Source organism: Zootermopsis nevadensis, unplaced genomic scaffold (genome assembly GCF_977971745.1).
Source record: "Zootermopsis nevadensis isolate Lab colony 2312 unplaced genomic scaffold, Znev_1.0 Znev_ptg000064l, whole genome shotgun sequence".
Taxonomy (NCBI): Eukaryota; Metazoa; Arthropoda; class Insecta; order Blattodea; family Termopsidae; genus Zootermopsis; species Zootermopsis nevadensis.
This window is the reverse complement of record NW_028259195.1, coordinates 2,188,000-2,204,803: the sequence shown is the minus strand read 5'-3', so window position 1 is coordinate 2,204,803 and position 16,804 is coordinate 2,188,000.

The following is a 16,804-nucleotide window of genomic DNA, read 5'->3' as shown; positions in this document are numbered from 1 at the left end:
AAATGTCTCTATCCTCCAAACCCTTGGACATACATTGACGTGACTATGACATGAAGTTGACATATACGTTCCCTCAAAGTGACATAAGTTTTGTCTCTGATTCCTAAAGATCGGGAGATATTTGCCTTTAAAAATTGACTTTTGAATAATCTCAAAAAATTAAAATGTCTCTATCCAAACCCTTGGACATACATTGACGTGACTCTGACATGAAGTTGACATATGCGTTCCCTCAAAGTGACATAAGGTTTGTCTCTGAGATTCCAACAGATCTGGAGATATTTTCCTTTTCACAAATTGACTTTCGAATAATCTCGAAAAATTGAAATGTCTGTATCCTCCAAACCCTAGGACATACATTGACGTGACACTGACAGGACGTTTACATATACGTTCCCTCAAAGTGACATAAGTTTTGTCTCTCAGGTTCCTACAGACCGGGAGATATTTGAATCTTAAAAATTGACTTTCGAATAATCTCTAAAAAGTTAAATGTCTCTATCCTCGAAACCCTTTTACATACATTGACGTCACTGCGACATGAAGTTGACATATACATTCCCTCAAAGCTTCATAAGTTTTGTATCTCAGATTCCTACAGATCGGGAGATATTTGCCTTTTAAAAATTGACTTTCGAATAATCTATAAAAATTTAAATGTCTCTATCCTCCAAACCATTAAACATACATTGACGTGACTCTGACAGGAATTTGACATATACGTTCCCTCACAGTTATATAAGTTTTGTCTCTCAGATTCCTACAGATCGGGAGATATTTGCCTTTTAAAAATTGACTTTCGAATAATCTCTAAAAATTTGAATGTCTCTATCCTCCAAACCCTTGGACATACATTGACGTGACTCTGACAGGAAGTTGACATATACGATCCCTCAAAGTGACATAAGTTTTGTCTCTCAGATTCCTACAGATCGGGAGATATTTGCCCTTTAAAAATTGACTTTCGAATAATCTCGAAAAATTTAAATGTCTCTATCCTCCAAACCCTTGGACATACATTGACGTGACTCTGACATGAAGTTCACATATGCGTTCCCTCAAAGTGACATAACGGTTGTCTCTCAGATTCCTACAGATCGGGAAATATTTGGCTTTTAAAAATTGACTTTTGAATAAGCTCGAAACATTTAAATGTCTCTATCCTCCAAACCCTTGGACATACATTGACGTGTCTATGACATGAAGTTGACATGTACGTTCCCTCAAAGTGACTTAAGGTTTGTCTCTCAGATTAATACAGAACGGGAGATATTTGAATTTTAAAAATTGACTTTCGAATAATGTCGAAAAATTCAAATGTCTCAATCCTCCAAACCCTTGGACCTACATTGACGTGACTCTGACAGGACGTTGACATATGCGTTCCCTCAAAGTGACATACGTTTTGTTTCGCAGATTCCTACAGATCGGGAGATATTTGCCTTTTAAAAATTGACTTTCGATTAATCTCTAAAAATTTAAATGTATCTATCCTCCAAACCCTTGGACATACATTGACGTGAGTCTGACAGGACGTTGACATGTTCGTTCCCTCAAAGCGACATAAGGTTTGTCTCTCAGATCCCTACAGATCGGGAGATATTTGCCTTTTAAAAATTGACTTTCGAATAATCTCTAAAAATTTGAATGTCTCTATCCTCCAAACCCTTGGACATACATTGACGAGACTCTGACATGAAGTTGACATATGCGTTCCCTCAAAGTGACATAAGGGTTGTCTCTCAGATTCCTACAGATCGGGAGATATTTGCCTTTTAAAAATTGACTTGCGAATAATCTCTAAAAATTTAAATGTCTCTATCCTCCAAACCCTTGGACATACATTTACGTGTCTATGACAGGACGTTGACATATACGTTCCCTCAAAGTGACAAAAGGTTTGTCTCTCAGATTTCTACAGATCGGGAGATATTTGCCTATTAATAATTGACATTCGAATAATCTCTAAAAATTTAAATGTCTCTATCCTCCAAACCCTTGGCCATACATTGACGTGACTATGACATGAAGTTAACATTTGCGTTCCCTCAAAGTTTAATAAGGCTTGTCTCTCAGATGCCTACAGATCGGGAGATATTTGCCTTTTAAAAATTGACTTTCGAATAATCTCGAAAAATTCAAATGTCTCTATCCTCCAAACCTTTGGACATACATTGACGAGACTCTGATATGAAGTTGACATATACGTTCCCTCAAAGCGACATAAGGTTAGTCTCACAGATTCCTACATATCGGGAGATATTTGCCTTTTAATAATTGACTTTCGAATAATCTCGTAAAATTAAAATGTCTCTATCCTCCAAACCCTTGGACATACGTTGACGTGACTCTGACAGGAAGTTGATATATACGTTCCCTCAAAGTGACATAAGGTTTGTCTCTCAGATTCCTACAGATCGGGAGATATTTGCCTTTTAAAAATTGACTTTCGAATAATCTCGAAAAATTGAAATGTCTCTATCCTCCAAACCCTTGGACATACATTGACGTGACTCTGACATGAAGTTGACATATGCGTTCCCTCAAAGTGACATAAGGGTTGTCTCTCAGATTCTACAGATCGGGAGATATTTGCCTTTAAAAAATTGACTTTGGAATAATGTCGAAAAATTCAAATGTCTCTAGCCTACAAACCCTTGGACCTACATTGACGTGACTCTGACACGACGTTGACATATGCGTTCCCTCAAAGTGACATACGTTTTGTCTCTCAGATTCCTACAGATCGGGAGATATTTGCCTTTTAATAATTGACTTTCGATTAATCTCTAAAAATTTAAATGTCTCTATCCTCCAAACCCTTGGACATACATTGACGTGACTCTGATAGGATGTTGACATATACGTTCCCTCAAAGTGACATAAGGTTTATCTCTCAGATCCCTACAGATCGGGAGATATATGCCTTTAAAAATTGACTTTCGAATAATCTCTAAAAATTTAAATGTCTCTATCCTCCAAACCCTTGGACATACATTGACGTGACTCTGACAGGAAGTTGACATATATGATCCCTCAAAGTGACATAAGTTTTGTATCTCAGATTCATACAGATCGGGAGATATTTGCAATTTAAAAATTGACTTTCGAATAATCTCTAAAAATTTAAATGTCTCTATCCTCCAAACCCTTGCACATACATTGACATGACTCTGACAGGAAATTTACATATACGTTCCCTCAAAGTGACATAAGTTTTGTCTCTCAGATTCCTACAGATCGGGAGATATTTGCCTTTAAAAAATTGACTTTCGAATAATCTCGAAAAATTTAAATGTCTCTATCCTCCAAACCCTTGGACATACATTGACGTGACTCTGACAGGACGTTGACATATACGTTCCCTCAAAGTGACATAAGGTTTGTCTCTCAGATTCCTACAGATCGGGAGATATTTGCCTATTAATAATTGACTTTCGAATAATCTGTAAAAATTTAAATGTCTCTATCATCCAAACCCTTGGCCATACATTGACGTGACTATGACATGAAGTTTACATTTGCGTTCCCTCAAAGTTACATAACGTTTGTCTCTCAGATGCCTAGAGATCGGGAGATATTTGTCTTTTAAAAATTGACTTTCGAATAATCTCGAAAAATTCAAATGTCTCTATCCTGCAAACCTTTGGACATACATTGACGAGACTCTGACATGAAGTTGACATATACGTTCCCTCAAAGTGACATAAGGTTTGTCTCTCAGATGCCTACAGATCGGGAGATATTTGCCTTTTTAAAAATTGACTTTCGAATAATCTCTAAAAATTTAAATGTCTCTATCCTCCAAACCCTTGGACATACATTGACGTGACTCTGACAGGAATTTGACATATACGTTCCCTCAAAGTGACATAAGTTTTGTCTCTCAGATTCCTACAGATCGGGAGATATTTGCCCTTTAAAAATTGACTTTCGAATAATCTCTAAAAATTTAAATGTCTCTATCCTCCATACCCTTGGACATACATTGAAGTGACTCTGACAGGAAGTTGCCATGCACGTTCCCTCAAAGTGACATAAGATTTGTCTCTCAGATTCCTACAGATCCGGAGATATTTGCCTTTAAAAATTTACTTTCGAATAATCTCTAAAAATTTAAATGTCTCTATCCTCTAAACCCTTGGACATACATTGACGTGACTCTGACAGGAATTTGACATATACGTTCGCTCAAAGTGACATAAGTTTTGTCTCTCAGATTCCTACAGATCGGGAGATATTTGCCCTTTAAAAATTGACTTTCGAATAATCTCTAAAAATTTAAATGTCTCTATCCTCCATACCCTTGGACATACATTGAAGTGACTCTGACAGGACGTTGACATATGCGTTCCCTCAAAGTGACATACGTTTTGTCTCTCAGAATCCTACAGATCGGGAGATATTTGCCTTTTAAAAATTGACTTTCGATTAATCTCTAAAAATTTAAATATCTCTATCCTCCAAACCCTTGGACATACATTGACGTGACTCTGACAGGACGTTGACATATACGTTCCCTCAAAGTGACATAAGGTTTATCTCTCAGATCCCTGCAGATCGGGAGATATTTGCCTTTTAAAAATTGACTTTCGAATAATCCCTAAAAATTTAAATGTCTCTATCCTCCAAACCCTTGGACACACATTGACGTGACTCTGACAGGAAGTTGACATATACGATCCCACAAAGTGACATAAGTTTTGTATCTCAGATTCCTACAGATCGGGAGATATTTCCCCTTTAAAAATTGACTTTCGAATAATCTCTAAAAATTTAAATGTCTCTATCCTCCAACCCCTTGGACATACATTGACGTGTCTATGACATGAAGTTGACATATACGTTCCCTCAAAGTGACATAAGTTTTGTCTCTCAGATTCCTACAGATCGGGAGATATTTGCCTTTTAAAAATTGACTATCGAATAATGTCGAAAAATTCAAATGTCTCTATCCTCCAAACCCTTGGACCTACATTGACGTGACTCTGACAGGACGTTGACATATACGTTCCCTCAAAGTGACATAAGGTTTGTCTCTCAGATTCCTACAGATCGAGAGATATTTGCCTATTAATAATTGACTTTCGAATAATCTCTAAAAATTTAAATGTCTCTATCATCCAAACCCTTCGCCATACATTGACGTGACTATGACATGAAGTTGACATTTGCGTTCCCTCAAAGTGACATTAGGTTTGTCTCTCAGATTCCTACAGATCGGGAGATATTTGCCTATTAATAATTGACTTTCGAATAATCTCTAAAAATTTAAATGTCTCTATCATCCAAACCCTTCGCCATACATTGACGTGACTATGACATGAAGTTGACATTTGCGTTCCCTCAGAGTGACATTAGGTTTGTCTCTCAGATTCCTACAGATCGGGAGATATTTGCCTTTTAAAAAATTGACTTTCGAATAATCTCTAAAAATTTAAATGTCTCTATCCTCCAAACCCTTGGACATACATTGACGTGACTATGACAGGAAGTTGACATATACGATCCCACAAAGTGACATAAGTTTTGTATCTCAGATTCCTACAGATCGGGAGATATTTCCCCTTTAAAAATTGACTTTCGAATAATCTCTAAAAATTTAAATGTCTCTATCCTCCAAACCCTTCAACATACATTGACGTGACTCTGACAGGACGTTGACATATACGTTCCCTCAAAGTGACATAAGGTTTGTCTCTCAGATTCCTACAGTTCGGGAGATATTTGCCTTTTCACAAATTGACTTTCGAATAATCTCGAAAAATTTAAATGTCTCTATCCTCCAAACCCTTGGACATACATTGACGTGACTCTGACATGACGATGACATATACGTTCCCTCAAAGTGACATAAGGTTTGTCTCTCAGATTCCTATTGATCGGGAGATATTTGCCTTTTCAAAAATTGACTTTCGAATAATCTCTAAAAATTTAAATGTCTCTATCCTCCAAACTCTTGGACATACATTGACGTGACTCTGACAGGACGTTGACATATACGTTCCCTCAAAGTGACATAAGGTTTGTCTCTCAGATTCCTACAGACCGGGAGATATTTGAATCTTAAAAATTGACTTTCGAATAATCTCTAAAAAGTTAAATGTCTCTATCCTCCAAACCCTTGGACATACATTGACGTCACTGCGACATGAAGTTGACATATACATTCCCGTCAAAGCGGCATCAGTTTTGTCTGTCAGATTCCTACAGTTCGGGAGATATTTGCCTTTTAAAAATTGACTTTCGAATAATTTATAAAAATTTAAATGTCTCCATCCTCCAAACCCTTGGACATACATTAACGTGACTCTTGCAGGAATTTGACATATACGTTCCCTCAAAGTTATATAAGTCTTGTCTCTCAGATTCCTACAGATCGGGAGATATTTGCCTTTTAAAAATTGACTTTCGAATAATCTCGTAAAATTAAAATGTCTCTATCCTCCAAACCCTGGGACATACGTTGACATGACTCTGACAGGAAGTTGACATATACGTTCCCTAAAAGTGACGTAAGGTTTGTCTCTCAGATTCCTACAGATCGGGAGATATTTGCCCTTTAAAATTGACTTTCGAATAATCTCTAAAAATTTAAATGTCTCTATCCTCCAAACCCTTGGCCATACATTGACGTGACTATGACATGAAGTTTACATTTGCGTTCCCTCAAAGTTACATAACGTTTGTCTCTCAGATGCCTAGAGATCGGGAGATATTTGTCTTTTAAAAATTGACTTTCGAATAATCTCGAAAAATTCAAATGTCTCTATCCTGCAAACCTTTGGACATACATTGACGAGACTCTGACATGAAGTTGACATATACGTTCCCTCAAAGTGACATAAGGTTTGTCTCTCAGATGCCTACAGATCGGGAGATATTTGCCTTTTTAAAAATTGACTTTCGAATAATCTCTAAAAATTTAAATGTCTCTATCCTCCAAACCCTTGGACATACATTGACGTGACTCTGACAGGAATTTGACATATACGTTCCCTCAAAGTGACATAAGTTTTGTCTCTCAGATTCCTACAGATCGGGAGATATTTGCCCTTTAAAAATTGACTTTCGAATAATCTCTAAAAATTTAAATGTCTCTATCCTCCATACCCTTGGACACACATTGAAGTGACTCTGACAGGAAGTTGCCATGCACGTTCCCTCAAAGTGACATAAGATTTGTCTCTCAGATTCCTACAGATCCGGAGATATTTGCCTTTAAAAATTTACTTTCGAATAATCTCTAAAAATTTAAATGTCTCTATCCTCTAAACCCTTGGACATACATTGACGTGACTCTGACAGGAATTTGACATATACGTTCGCTCAAAGTGACATAAGTTTTGTCTCTCAGATTCCTACAGATCGGGAGATATTTGCCCTTTAAAAATTGACTTTCGAATAATCTCTAAAAATTTAAATGTCTCTATCCTCCATACCCTTGGACATACATTGAAGTGACTCTGACAGGACGTTGACATATGCGTTCCCTCAAAGTGACATACGTTTTGTCTCTCAGAATCCTACAGATCGGGAGATATTTGCCTTTTAAAAATTGACTTTCGATTAATCTCTAAAAATTTAAATATCTCTATCCTCCAAACCCTTGGACATACATTGACGTGACTCTGACAGGACGTTGACATATACGTTCCCTCAAAGTGACATAAGGTTTATCTCTCAGATCCCTGTAGATCGGGAGATATTTGCCTTTTAAAAATTGACTTTCGAATAATCCCTAAAAATTTAAATGTCTCTATCCTCCAAACCCTTGGACACACATTGACGTGACTCTGACAGGAAGTTGACATATACGATCCCACAAAGTGACATAAGTTTTGTATCTCAGATTCCTACAGATCGGGAGATATTTCCCCTTTAAAAATTGACTTTCGAATAATCTCTAAAAATTTAAATGTCTCTATCCTCCAACCCCTTGGACATACATTGACGTGTCTATGACATGAAGTTGACATATACGTTCCCTCAAAGTGACATAAGTTTTGTCTCTCAGATTCCTACAGATCGGGAGATATTTGCCTTTTAAAAATTGACTATCGAATAATGTCGAAAAATTCAAATGTCTCTATCCTCCAAACCCTTGGACCTACATTGACGTGACTCTGACAGGACGTTGACATATACGTTCCCTCAAAGTGACATAAGGTTTGTCTCTCAGATTCCTACAGATCGAGAGATATTTGCCTATTAATAATTGACTTTCGAATAATCTCTAAAAATTTAAATGTCTCTATCATCCAAACCCTTCGCCATACATTGACGTGACTATGACATGAAGTTGACATTTGCGTTCCCTCAAAGTGACATTAGGTTTGTCTCTCAGATTCCTACAGATCGGGAGATATTTGCCTATTAATAATTGACTTTCGAATAATCTCTAAAAATTTAAATGTCTCTATCATCCAAACCCTTCGCCATACATTGACGTGACTATGACATGAAGTTGACATTTGCGTTCCCTCAGAGTGACATTAGGTTTGTCTCTCAGATTCCTACAGATCGGTAGATATTTGCCTTTTAAAAAATTGACTTTCGAATAATCTCTAAAAATTTAAATGTCTCTATACTCCAAACCCTTGGACATACATTGACGTGACTATGACAGGAAGTTGACATATACGATCCCACAAAGTGACATAAGTTTTGTATCTCAGATTCCTACAGATCGGGAGATATTTCCCCTTTAAAAATTGACTTTCGAATAATCTCTAAAAATTTAAATGTGTCTATCCTCCAAACCCTTCAACATACATTGACGTGACTCTGACAGGACGTTGACATATACGTTCCCTCAAAGTGACATAAGGTTTGTCTCTCAGATTCCTACAGTTCGGGAGATATTTGCCTTTTCACAAATTGACTTTCGAATAATCTCGAAAAATTTAAATGTCTCTATCCTCCAAACCCTTGGACATACATTGACGTGACTCTAACATGACGATGACATATACGTTCCCTCAAAGTGACATAAGGTTTGTCTCTCAGATTCCTATTGATCGGGAGATATTTGCCTTTTCAAAAATTGACTTTCGAATAATCTCTAAAAATTTAAATGTCTCTATCCTCCAAACCCTTGGACATACATTGACGTGACTCTGACAGGACGTTGACATATACGTTCCCTCAAAGTGACATAAGGTTTGTCTCTCAGATTCCTACAGACCGGGAGATATTTGAATCTTAAAAATTGACTTTCGAATAATCTCTAAAAAGTTAAATGTCTCTATCCTCCAAACCCTTGGACATACATTGACGTCACTGCGACATGAAGTTGACATATACATTCCCGTCAAAGCGGCATCAGTTTTGTCTGTCAGATTCCTACAGTTCGGGAGATATTTGCCTTTTAAAAATTGACTTTCGAATAATTTATAAAAATTTAAATGTCTCCATCCTCCAAACCCTTGGACATACATTAACGTGACTCTTGCAGGAATTTGACATATACGTTCCCTCAAAGTTATATAAGTCTTGTCTCTCAGATTCCTACAGATCGGGACATATTTGCCTTTTAAAAATTGACTTTCGAATAATCTCGTAAAATTAAAATGTCTCTATCCTCCAAACCCTGGGACATACGTTGACATGACTCTGACAGGAAGTTGACATATACGTTCCCTAAAAGTGACGTAAGGTTTGTCTCTCAGATTCCTACAGATCGGGAGATATTTGCCCTTTAAAATTGACTTTCGAATAATCTCTAAAAATTTAAATGTCTCTATCCTCCAAACCCTTGGACATACGTTGACGTGACTTGACATGAAGTTGACATATGCGTTCCCTCAAAGTGACATAAGGTTTGTCTCTGAGATTCCTACAGATCGGGAGATATTTGCCTTTTCACAAATTGACTTTCGAATAATCTCGAAAAATTAAAATGTCTGTATCCTCCAAACCCTAGGACATACATTGACGTGACACTGACAGGACGTTTACATATACGTTCCCTCAAAGTGGCATAAGGTTTGTCTCTCAGATTCCAACAGATCGGGAGATATTTGCCTTTTAAAAATTGACTTTCGATTAATCACTTAAAATTTAAATATCTCTATCCTCCAAACTTTTGGACATACATTGACGTGACTCTGACAGGACGTTGACATATACGTTCCCTCAAAGTGACATAAGGTTTATCTCTCAGATCCCTACAGATCGGGAGATATTTGCCTATTAATAATTGACTTTCGAATAATCTCTAAAAATTTAAATGTCTCTATCCTCCAAACCCTTGGCCATACATTGACGTGACTATGACATGAAGTTGACAATTGCGTTCCCTCAAAGTTACATAAGGTTTGTTTCTCAGATGCCTAGAGATCGGGAGATATTTGCCTTTTAAAAGTTGAATTTCGAATAATCTCGAAAAATTCAAATGTCTCCATCCTGCAAACCTTTGGACATACATTGACGAGACTCTGACATGAAGTTGACATATACGTTCCCTCAAAGTGACATAAGGTTTGTCTCTCAGATTCCTACAGATCGGGAGATATTTGCCTTTTAAAAGTTGACTTTCGAATAATCTCGAAAAATTCAAATGTCTCTATCCTGCAAACCTTTGGACATACGTTGACGTGACTCTGACAGGAAGTTGACGTATACGTTCCCTCAAAGTGACGTAAGGTTTGTCTCTCAGATGCCTACAGATCGGGAGATATTTGCCTTTTCAAAAATTGACTTTCATATAATCTCTAAAAATTTAAATGTCTCTATCCTCCAAACCCTTGGACATAACTTGACGTGACTATGACATGAAGTTGACATATACGTTCCCTCAAAGTGACATAAGTTTTGTCTCTGATTCCTACAGATCGGGAGATATTTGTCTCTTAAAAATTGACTTTCGAATATTCTCTAAAAATTTAAATGTCTCTATCCTCCAAACCCTTGGACATAACTTGACGTGACTATGACAGGACGTTGACATATGCGTTCCCTCAAAGTGACATACGTTTTGTCTCTCAGAATCCTACAGATCGGGAGATATTTGCCTTTTAAAAATTGACTTTCGATTAATCTCTAAAAATTTAAATATCTCTATCCTCCAAACCCTTGGACATACATTGACGTGACACTGACAGGACGTTGACATATACGTTCCCTCAAAGTGACATAAGGTTTATCTCTCAGATCCCTGCAGATCGGGAGATATTTGCCTTTTAAAAATTGACTTTTGAATAATCCCTAAAAATTTAAATGTCTCTATCCTCCAAACCCTTGGACACACATTGACGTGACTCTGACAGGAAGTTGACATATACGATCCCACAAAGTGACATAAGTTTTGTATCTCAGATTCCTACAGATCGGGAGATATTTCCCCTTTAAAAATTGACTTTCGAATAATCTCTAAAAATTTAAATGTCTCTATCCTCCAAACCCTTGAACATACATTGACGTGACTCTGACAGGACGTTGACATATACGTTCCCTCAAAGTGACATAAGGTTTGTCTCTCAGATTCCTACAGATCGGGAGATATTTGCCTTTTCACAAATTGACTGTCGAATAATCTCGAAAAATTTAAATGTCTCTATCCTCCAAACCCTTGGACATACATTGACGTGACTCTGACAGGACGTTGACATATACGTTCCCTCAAAGTGACATAAGGTTTGTCTCTCAGATTCCTACAGATCGAGAGATATTTGCCTATAAATAATTGACTTTCGAATATTCTCGAAAAATTTAAATGTCTCTATCCTCCAAACCCTTGGACATACATTGACGTGACTCTGACAGGACGTTGACATATACGTTCCCTCAAAGTGACATAAGGTTTGTCTCTCAGATTCCTACAGACCGGGAGATATTTGAATCTTAAAAATTGACTTTCGAATAATCTCTAAAAAGTTAAATGTCTCTATCCTCCAAACCCTTGGACATACATTGACGTCACTGCGACATGAAGTTGACATATACATTCCCGTCAAAGCGGCATCTTTTTTGTCTCTCAGATTCCTACAGTTCGGGAGATATTTGCCTTTTAAAAATTGACTTTCGAATAATTTATAAAAATTTAAATGTCTCCATCCTCCAAACCCTTGGACATACATTAACGTGACTCTTGCAGGAATTTGACATATACGTTCCCTCAAAGTTATATAAGTCTTGTCTCTCAGATTCCTACAGATCGGGAGATATTTGCCTTTTAAATATTGACTTTCGAATAATCTCTAAAAATTTAAATGTCTCTATCCTCCAACCCCTTGGACATACATTGACGTGTCTATGACATGAAGTTGACATATACGTTCCCTCAAAGTGACATAAGTTTTGTCTCTCAGATTCCTACAGATCGGGAGATATTTGCCTTTTAAAAATTGACTATCGAATAATGTCCAAAAATTCAAATGTCTCTATCCTCCAAACCCTTGGACCTACATTGACGTGACTCTGACAGGACGTTGACATATACGTTCCCTCAAAGTGACATAAGGTTTGTCTCTCAGATTCCTACAGATCGAGAGATATTTGCCTATTAATAATTGACTTTCGAATAATCTCTAAAAATTTAAATGTCTCTATCATCCAAACCCTTCGCCATACATTGACGTGACTATGACATGAAGTTGACATTTGCGTTCCCTCAAAGTGACATTAGGTTTGTCTCTCAGATTCCTACAGATCGGGAGATATTTGCCTATTAATAATTGACTTTCGAATAATCTCTAAAAATTTAAATGTCTCTATCATCCAAACCCTTCGCCATACATTGACGTGACTATGACATGAAGTTGACATTTGCGTTCCCTCAGAGTGACATTAGGTTTGTCTCTCAGATTCCTACAGATCGGGAGATATTTGCCTTTTAAAAAATTGACTTTCGAATAATCTCTAAAAATTTAAATGTCTCTATCCTCCAAACCCTTGGACATACATTGACGTGACTATGACATGAAGTTGACATATACGTTCTCTCAAAGTGACATATGTTTTGTCTCTGATTAATACAGATCGGGAGATATTTGCCTTTAAATATTGACTTTTAAATAATCTCGAAAATTAAAATGTCTCTATCCAAACCCTTGGACATACATTGACGTGACTCTGACATGAAGTTGACATATGCGTTCCCTCAAAGAGACATATGCTTTGTCTCTGAGATTCCAACAGATCTGGAGATATTTGCCTTTTCACAAATTGACTTTCGAATAAACTCGAAAAATAAAAATGTCTCTATCCTCCAAACCCTTGGACATACATTGACGTGACACTGACAGGACGTTTACATATACGTTCCTTAAAGTGACATAAGGTTTGTCTCTCAGATGCCTACAGATCGGGAGATATTTGCCTTTTCAAAAATTGACTTTCGAATAATCTCTAAAAATTTAAATGTCTCTATCCTCCAAACCCTTGGACATACATTGACGTGACTCTGACAGGAATTTGACATATACGTTCCCTCACAGTTATATAAGTTTTGTCCCTCAGATTCCTACAAATCGGGAGATATTTGCCTTTTAATAATTGACTTTCGAATAATCTCTAAAAATTTGAATGTCTCTATCCTCCAAACCCTTGGACATACATTGACGTGACTCTGACAGGAAGTTGACATGTACGATCCCTCAAAGTGACATAAGTTTTGTCTCTCAGATTCCTACAGATCGGGAGATATTTGCCCTTTAAGAATTGACTTTCGAATAATCTCTAAAAATTTAAATGTCTCTATCCTCCAAACCCTTGGACATACATTGATGTGACTCTGTCAGGAAGTTGCCATATACGTTCCCTCAAAGTGACAAAAGTTTTGTCTCTCAGATTCCTACAGATCGGGAGATATTTGCCTTTTAAAAATTGACTTTCGAATAATCTCGAAAAATTTAAATGTCTCTATCCTCCAAACCCTTGGACGTACATTGACGTGACTCTGACAGGACGTTGACATATGCGTTCCCTCAAAGTGACATACGTTTTGTTTCTCAGATTCCTACAGATCGGGAGATATTTGCCTTTTAAAAATTGACTTTCGATTAATCTCTAGAAATTTAAATGTCTCTATCCTCCAAACCCTTGGACATACATTGACGTGACTCTGACAGGACGTTGACATGAACGTTCCCTCAAAGTGACATAAGGTTTATCTCTCAGATCCCTACAGATCGGGAGATATTTGCCTTTTAATAATTGACTTTCGAATAATCTCTAAAAATTTAAATGTCTCTATCCTCCAAACCCTTAGACATACATTGACGTGACTCTGACATGAAGTTGACATATGCGTTCCCTCAAAGTGACATAAGGGTTGTCTCTCAGATTCCTACAGATCGGGAGATATTTGCCTTTTAAAAATTGAATTTCGAATAATCTATAAAAATTTAAATGTCTCTATCCTCCAAACCCTTGGACATACATTTACGTGTCTATGACAGGACGTTGACATATACGTTCCCTCAAAGTGACGTAAGGTTTGTCTCTCAGATTCCTACAGATCGGGAGATATTTGCCTATTAATATTTGACTTTCGAATAATCTCTAAAAATTTAAATGTCTCTTTCCTCAAACCCTTGGACATACATTGACGTGACTCTGACAGAACGTTGACATATACGTTCCCTCAAAGTGACATAAGGGTTGTCTCTCAGATTCCTACAGATCGGGAGATATTTGCCTTTTAAAAATTGACTTTCGAATAATGTCAAAAAATTCAAATGTCTCTATCCTCCAAACCCTTGGACCTACAGTGACATGATTCTGACAGGACGTTGACATATACGTTCCCTCAAAGTGACAAAAGGTTTGTCTCTCAGATTTCTACAGATCGGGAGATATTTGCCTATTAATAATTGACTTTCGAATATACTCTAAAAATTTAAATGTCTCTATCCTCCAAACCCTTGGCCATACATTGACGTGACTATGACATGAAGTTAACATTTGCGTTCCCTCAAAGTTAAATAAGGTTTGTCTCTCAGATGCCTACAGATCGGGAGATATTTGCCTTTTAAAAATTGACTTTCGAATAATCTCGAAAAATTCAAATGTCTCTATCCACCACACCTTTGGACATGCATTGACGAGACTCTGATATGAAGTTGACATATACGTTCCCTCAAAGCGACATAAGGTTAGTCTCACAGATTCCTACATATCGGGAGATATTTGCCTTTTAAAAATTGACTTTCGAATAATCTCGTAAAATTTAAATGTCTCTATCCTCCAAACCCTTGGACATACGTTGACGTGACTCTGACAGGAAGTTGACATATACGTTCCCTCAAAGTGACATAAGATTTGTCTCTCAGATTCCTACAGATCGGGAGATATTTGCCTTTTAAAAATTGACTTTCGAATAATCTCGAAAAATTTAAATGTCTCTATCCTCCAAACCCTTGGACATACATTGACGTGACTTTGACATGAAGTTGACATATGCGTTCCCTCAAAGTGACATAAGGGTTGTCTCTCAGATTCTACTAATCGGGAGATATTTGCCTTTAAAAAATTGACTTTGGAATAATGTCGAAAAATTCAAATGTCTCTAGCCTACAAACCCTTGGACCTACATTAACGTGACTCTGACAGGAAGTTGACATATACGTTCCCTCAAAGTGACATACGTTTTGTCTCTCAGATTCCTACAGATCGGGAGATATTTGCCTTTTAAAAATTGACTTTCGATTAATCTCTAAAAATTTAAATGTCTCTATCCTCCAAACCCTTGGACATACATTGACGTGACTCTGATAGGACGTTGACATATACGTTCCCTCAAAGTGACATAAGGTTTATCTCTCAGATCCCTACAGATCGGGAGATATTTGCCTATAAATATTGACTTTCGAATAATCTCTAAAAATTTAAATGTCTCTATCCTTCAAACCCTTGGACATACATTGACGTGACTCTGACAGGAAGTTGACATATACGATCCCTCAAAGTGACATAAGTTTTGTATCTCAGATTCATACAGATCGGGAGATATTTGCCCTTTAAAAATTGACTTTCGAATAATCTCTAAAAATTTAAATGTCTCTATCCTCCAAACCCTAGGACATACATTGACGTGACTCTGACAGGAAATTGACATATAAGTTCCCTCAAAGTGACATAAGTTTTGTCTCTCAGATGCCTAGAGATCGGGAGATATTTGCCTTTTAAAAATTGACTTTCGAATAATCTCGAAAAATTCAAATGTCTCTATCCTGCAAACCTTTGGACATACATTGACGAGACTCTGACATGAAGTTGACATATACGTTCCCTCAAAGTGACATAAGGCTTGTCTCTCAGATGCCTACAGATCGGGAGATATTTGCCTTTTTAAAAATTGACTTTCGAATAATCTCTAAAAATTTAAATGTCTCTATCCTCCAAACCCTTGGACATACATTGACGTGACTATGACATGAAGTTGACATATACGTTCCCTCAAAGTGACATAAGTTTTGTCTCTGATTCCTAAAGATCGGGAGATATTTGCCTTTAAAAATTGACTTTTGAATAATCTCAAAAAATTAAAATGTCTCTATCCAAACCCTTGGACATACATTGACGTGACTCTGACATGAAGTTGACATATGCGTTCCCTCAAAGTGACATAAGGTTTGTCTCTGAGATTCCAACAGATCTGGAGATATTTTCCTTTTCACAAATTGACTTTCGAATAATCTCGAAAAATTAAAATGTCTGTATCCTCCAAACCCTAGGACATACATTGACGTGACACTGACAGGACGTTTACATATACGTTCCCTCAAAGTGACATAAGTTTTGTCTCTGAGGTTCCTACAGACCGGGAGATATTTGAATCTTAAAAATTGACTTTCGAATA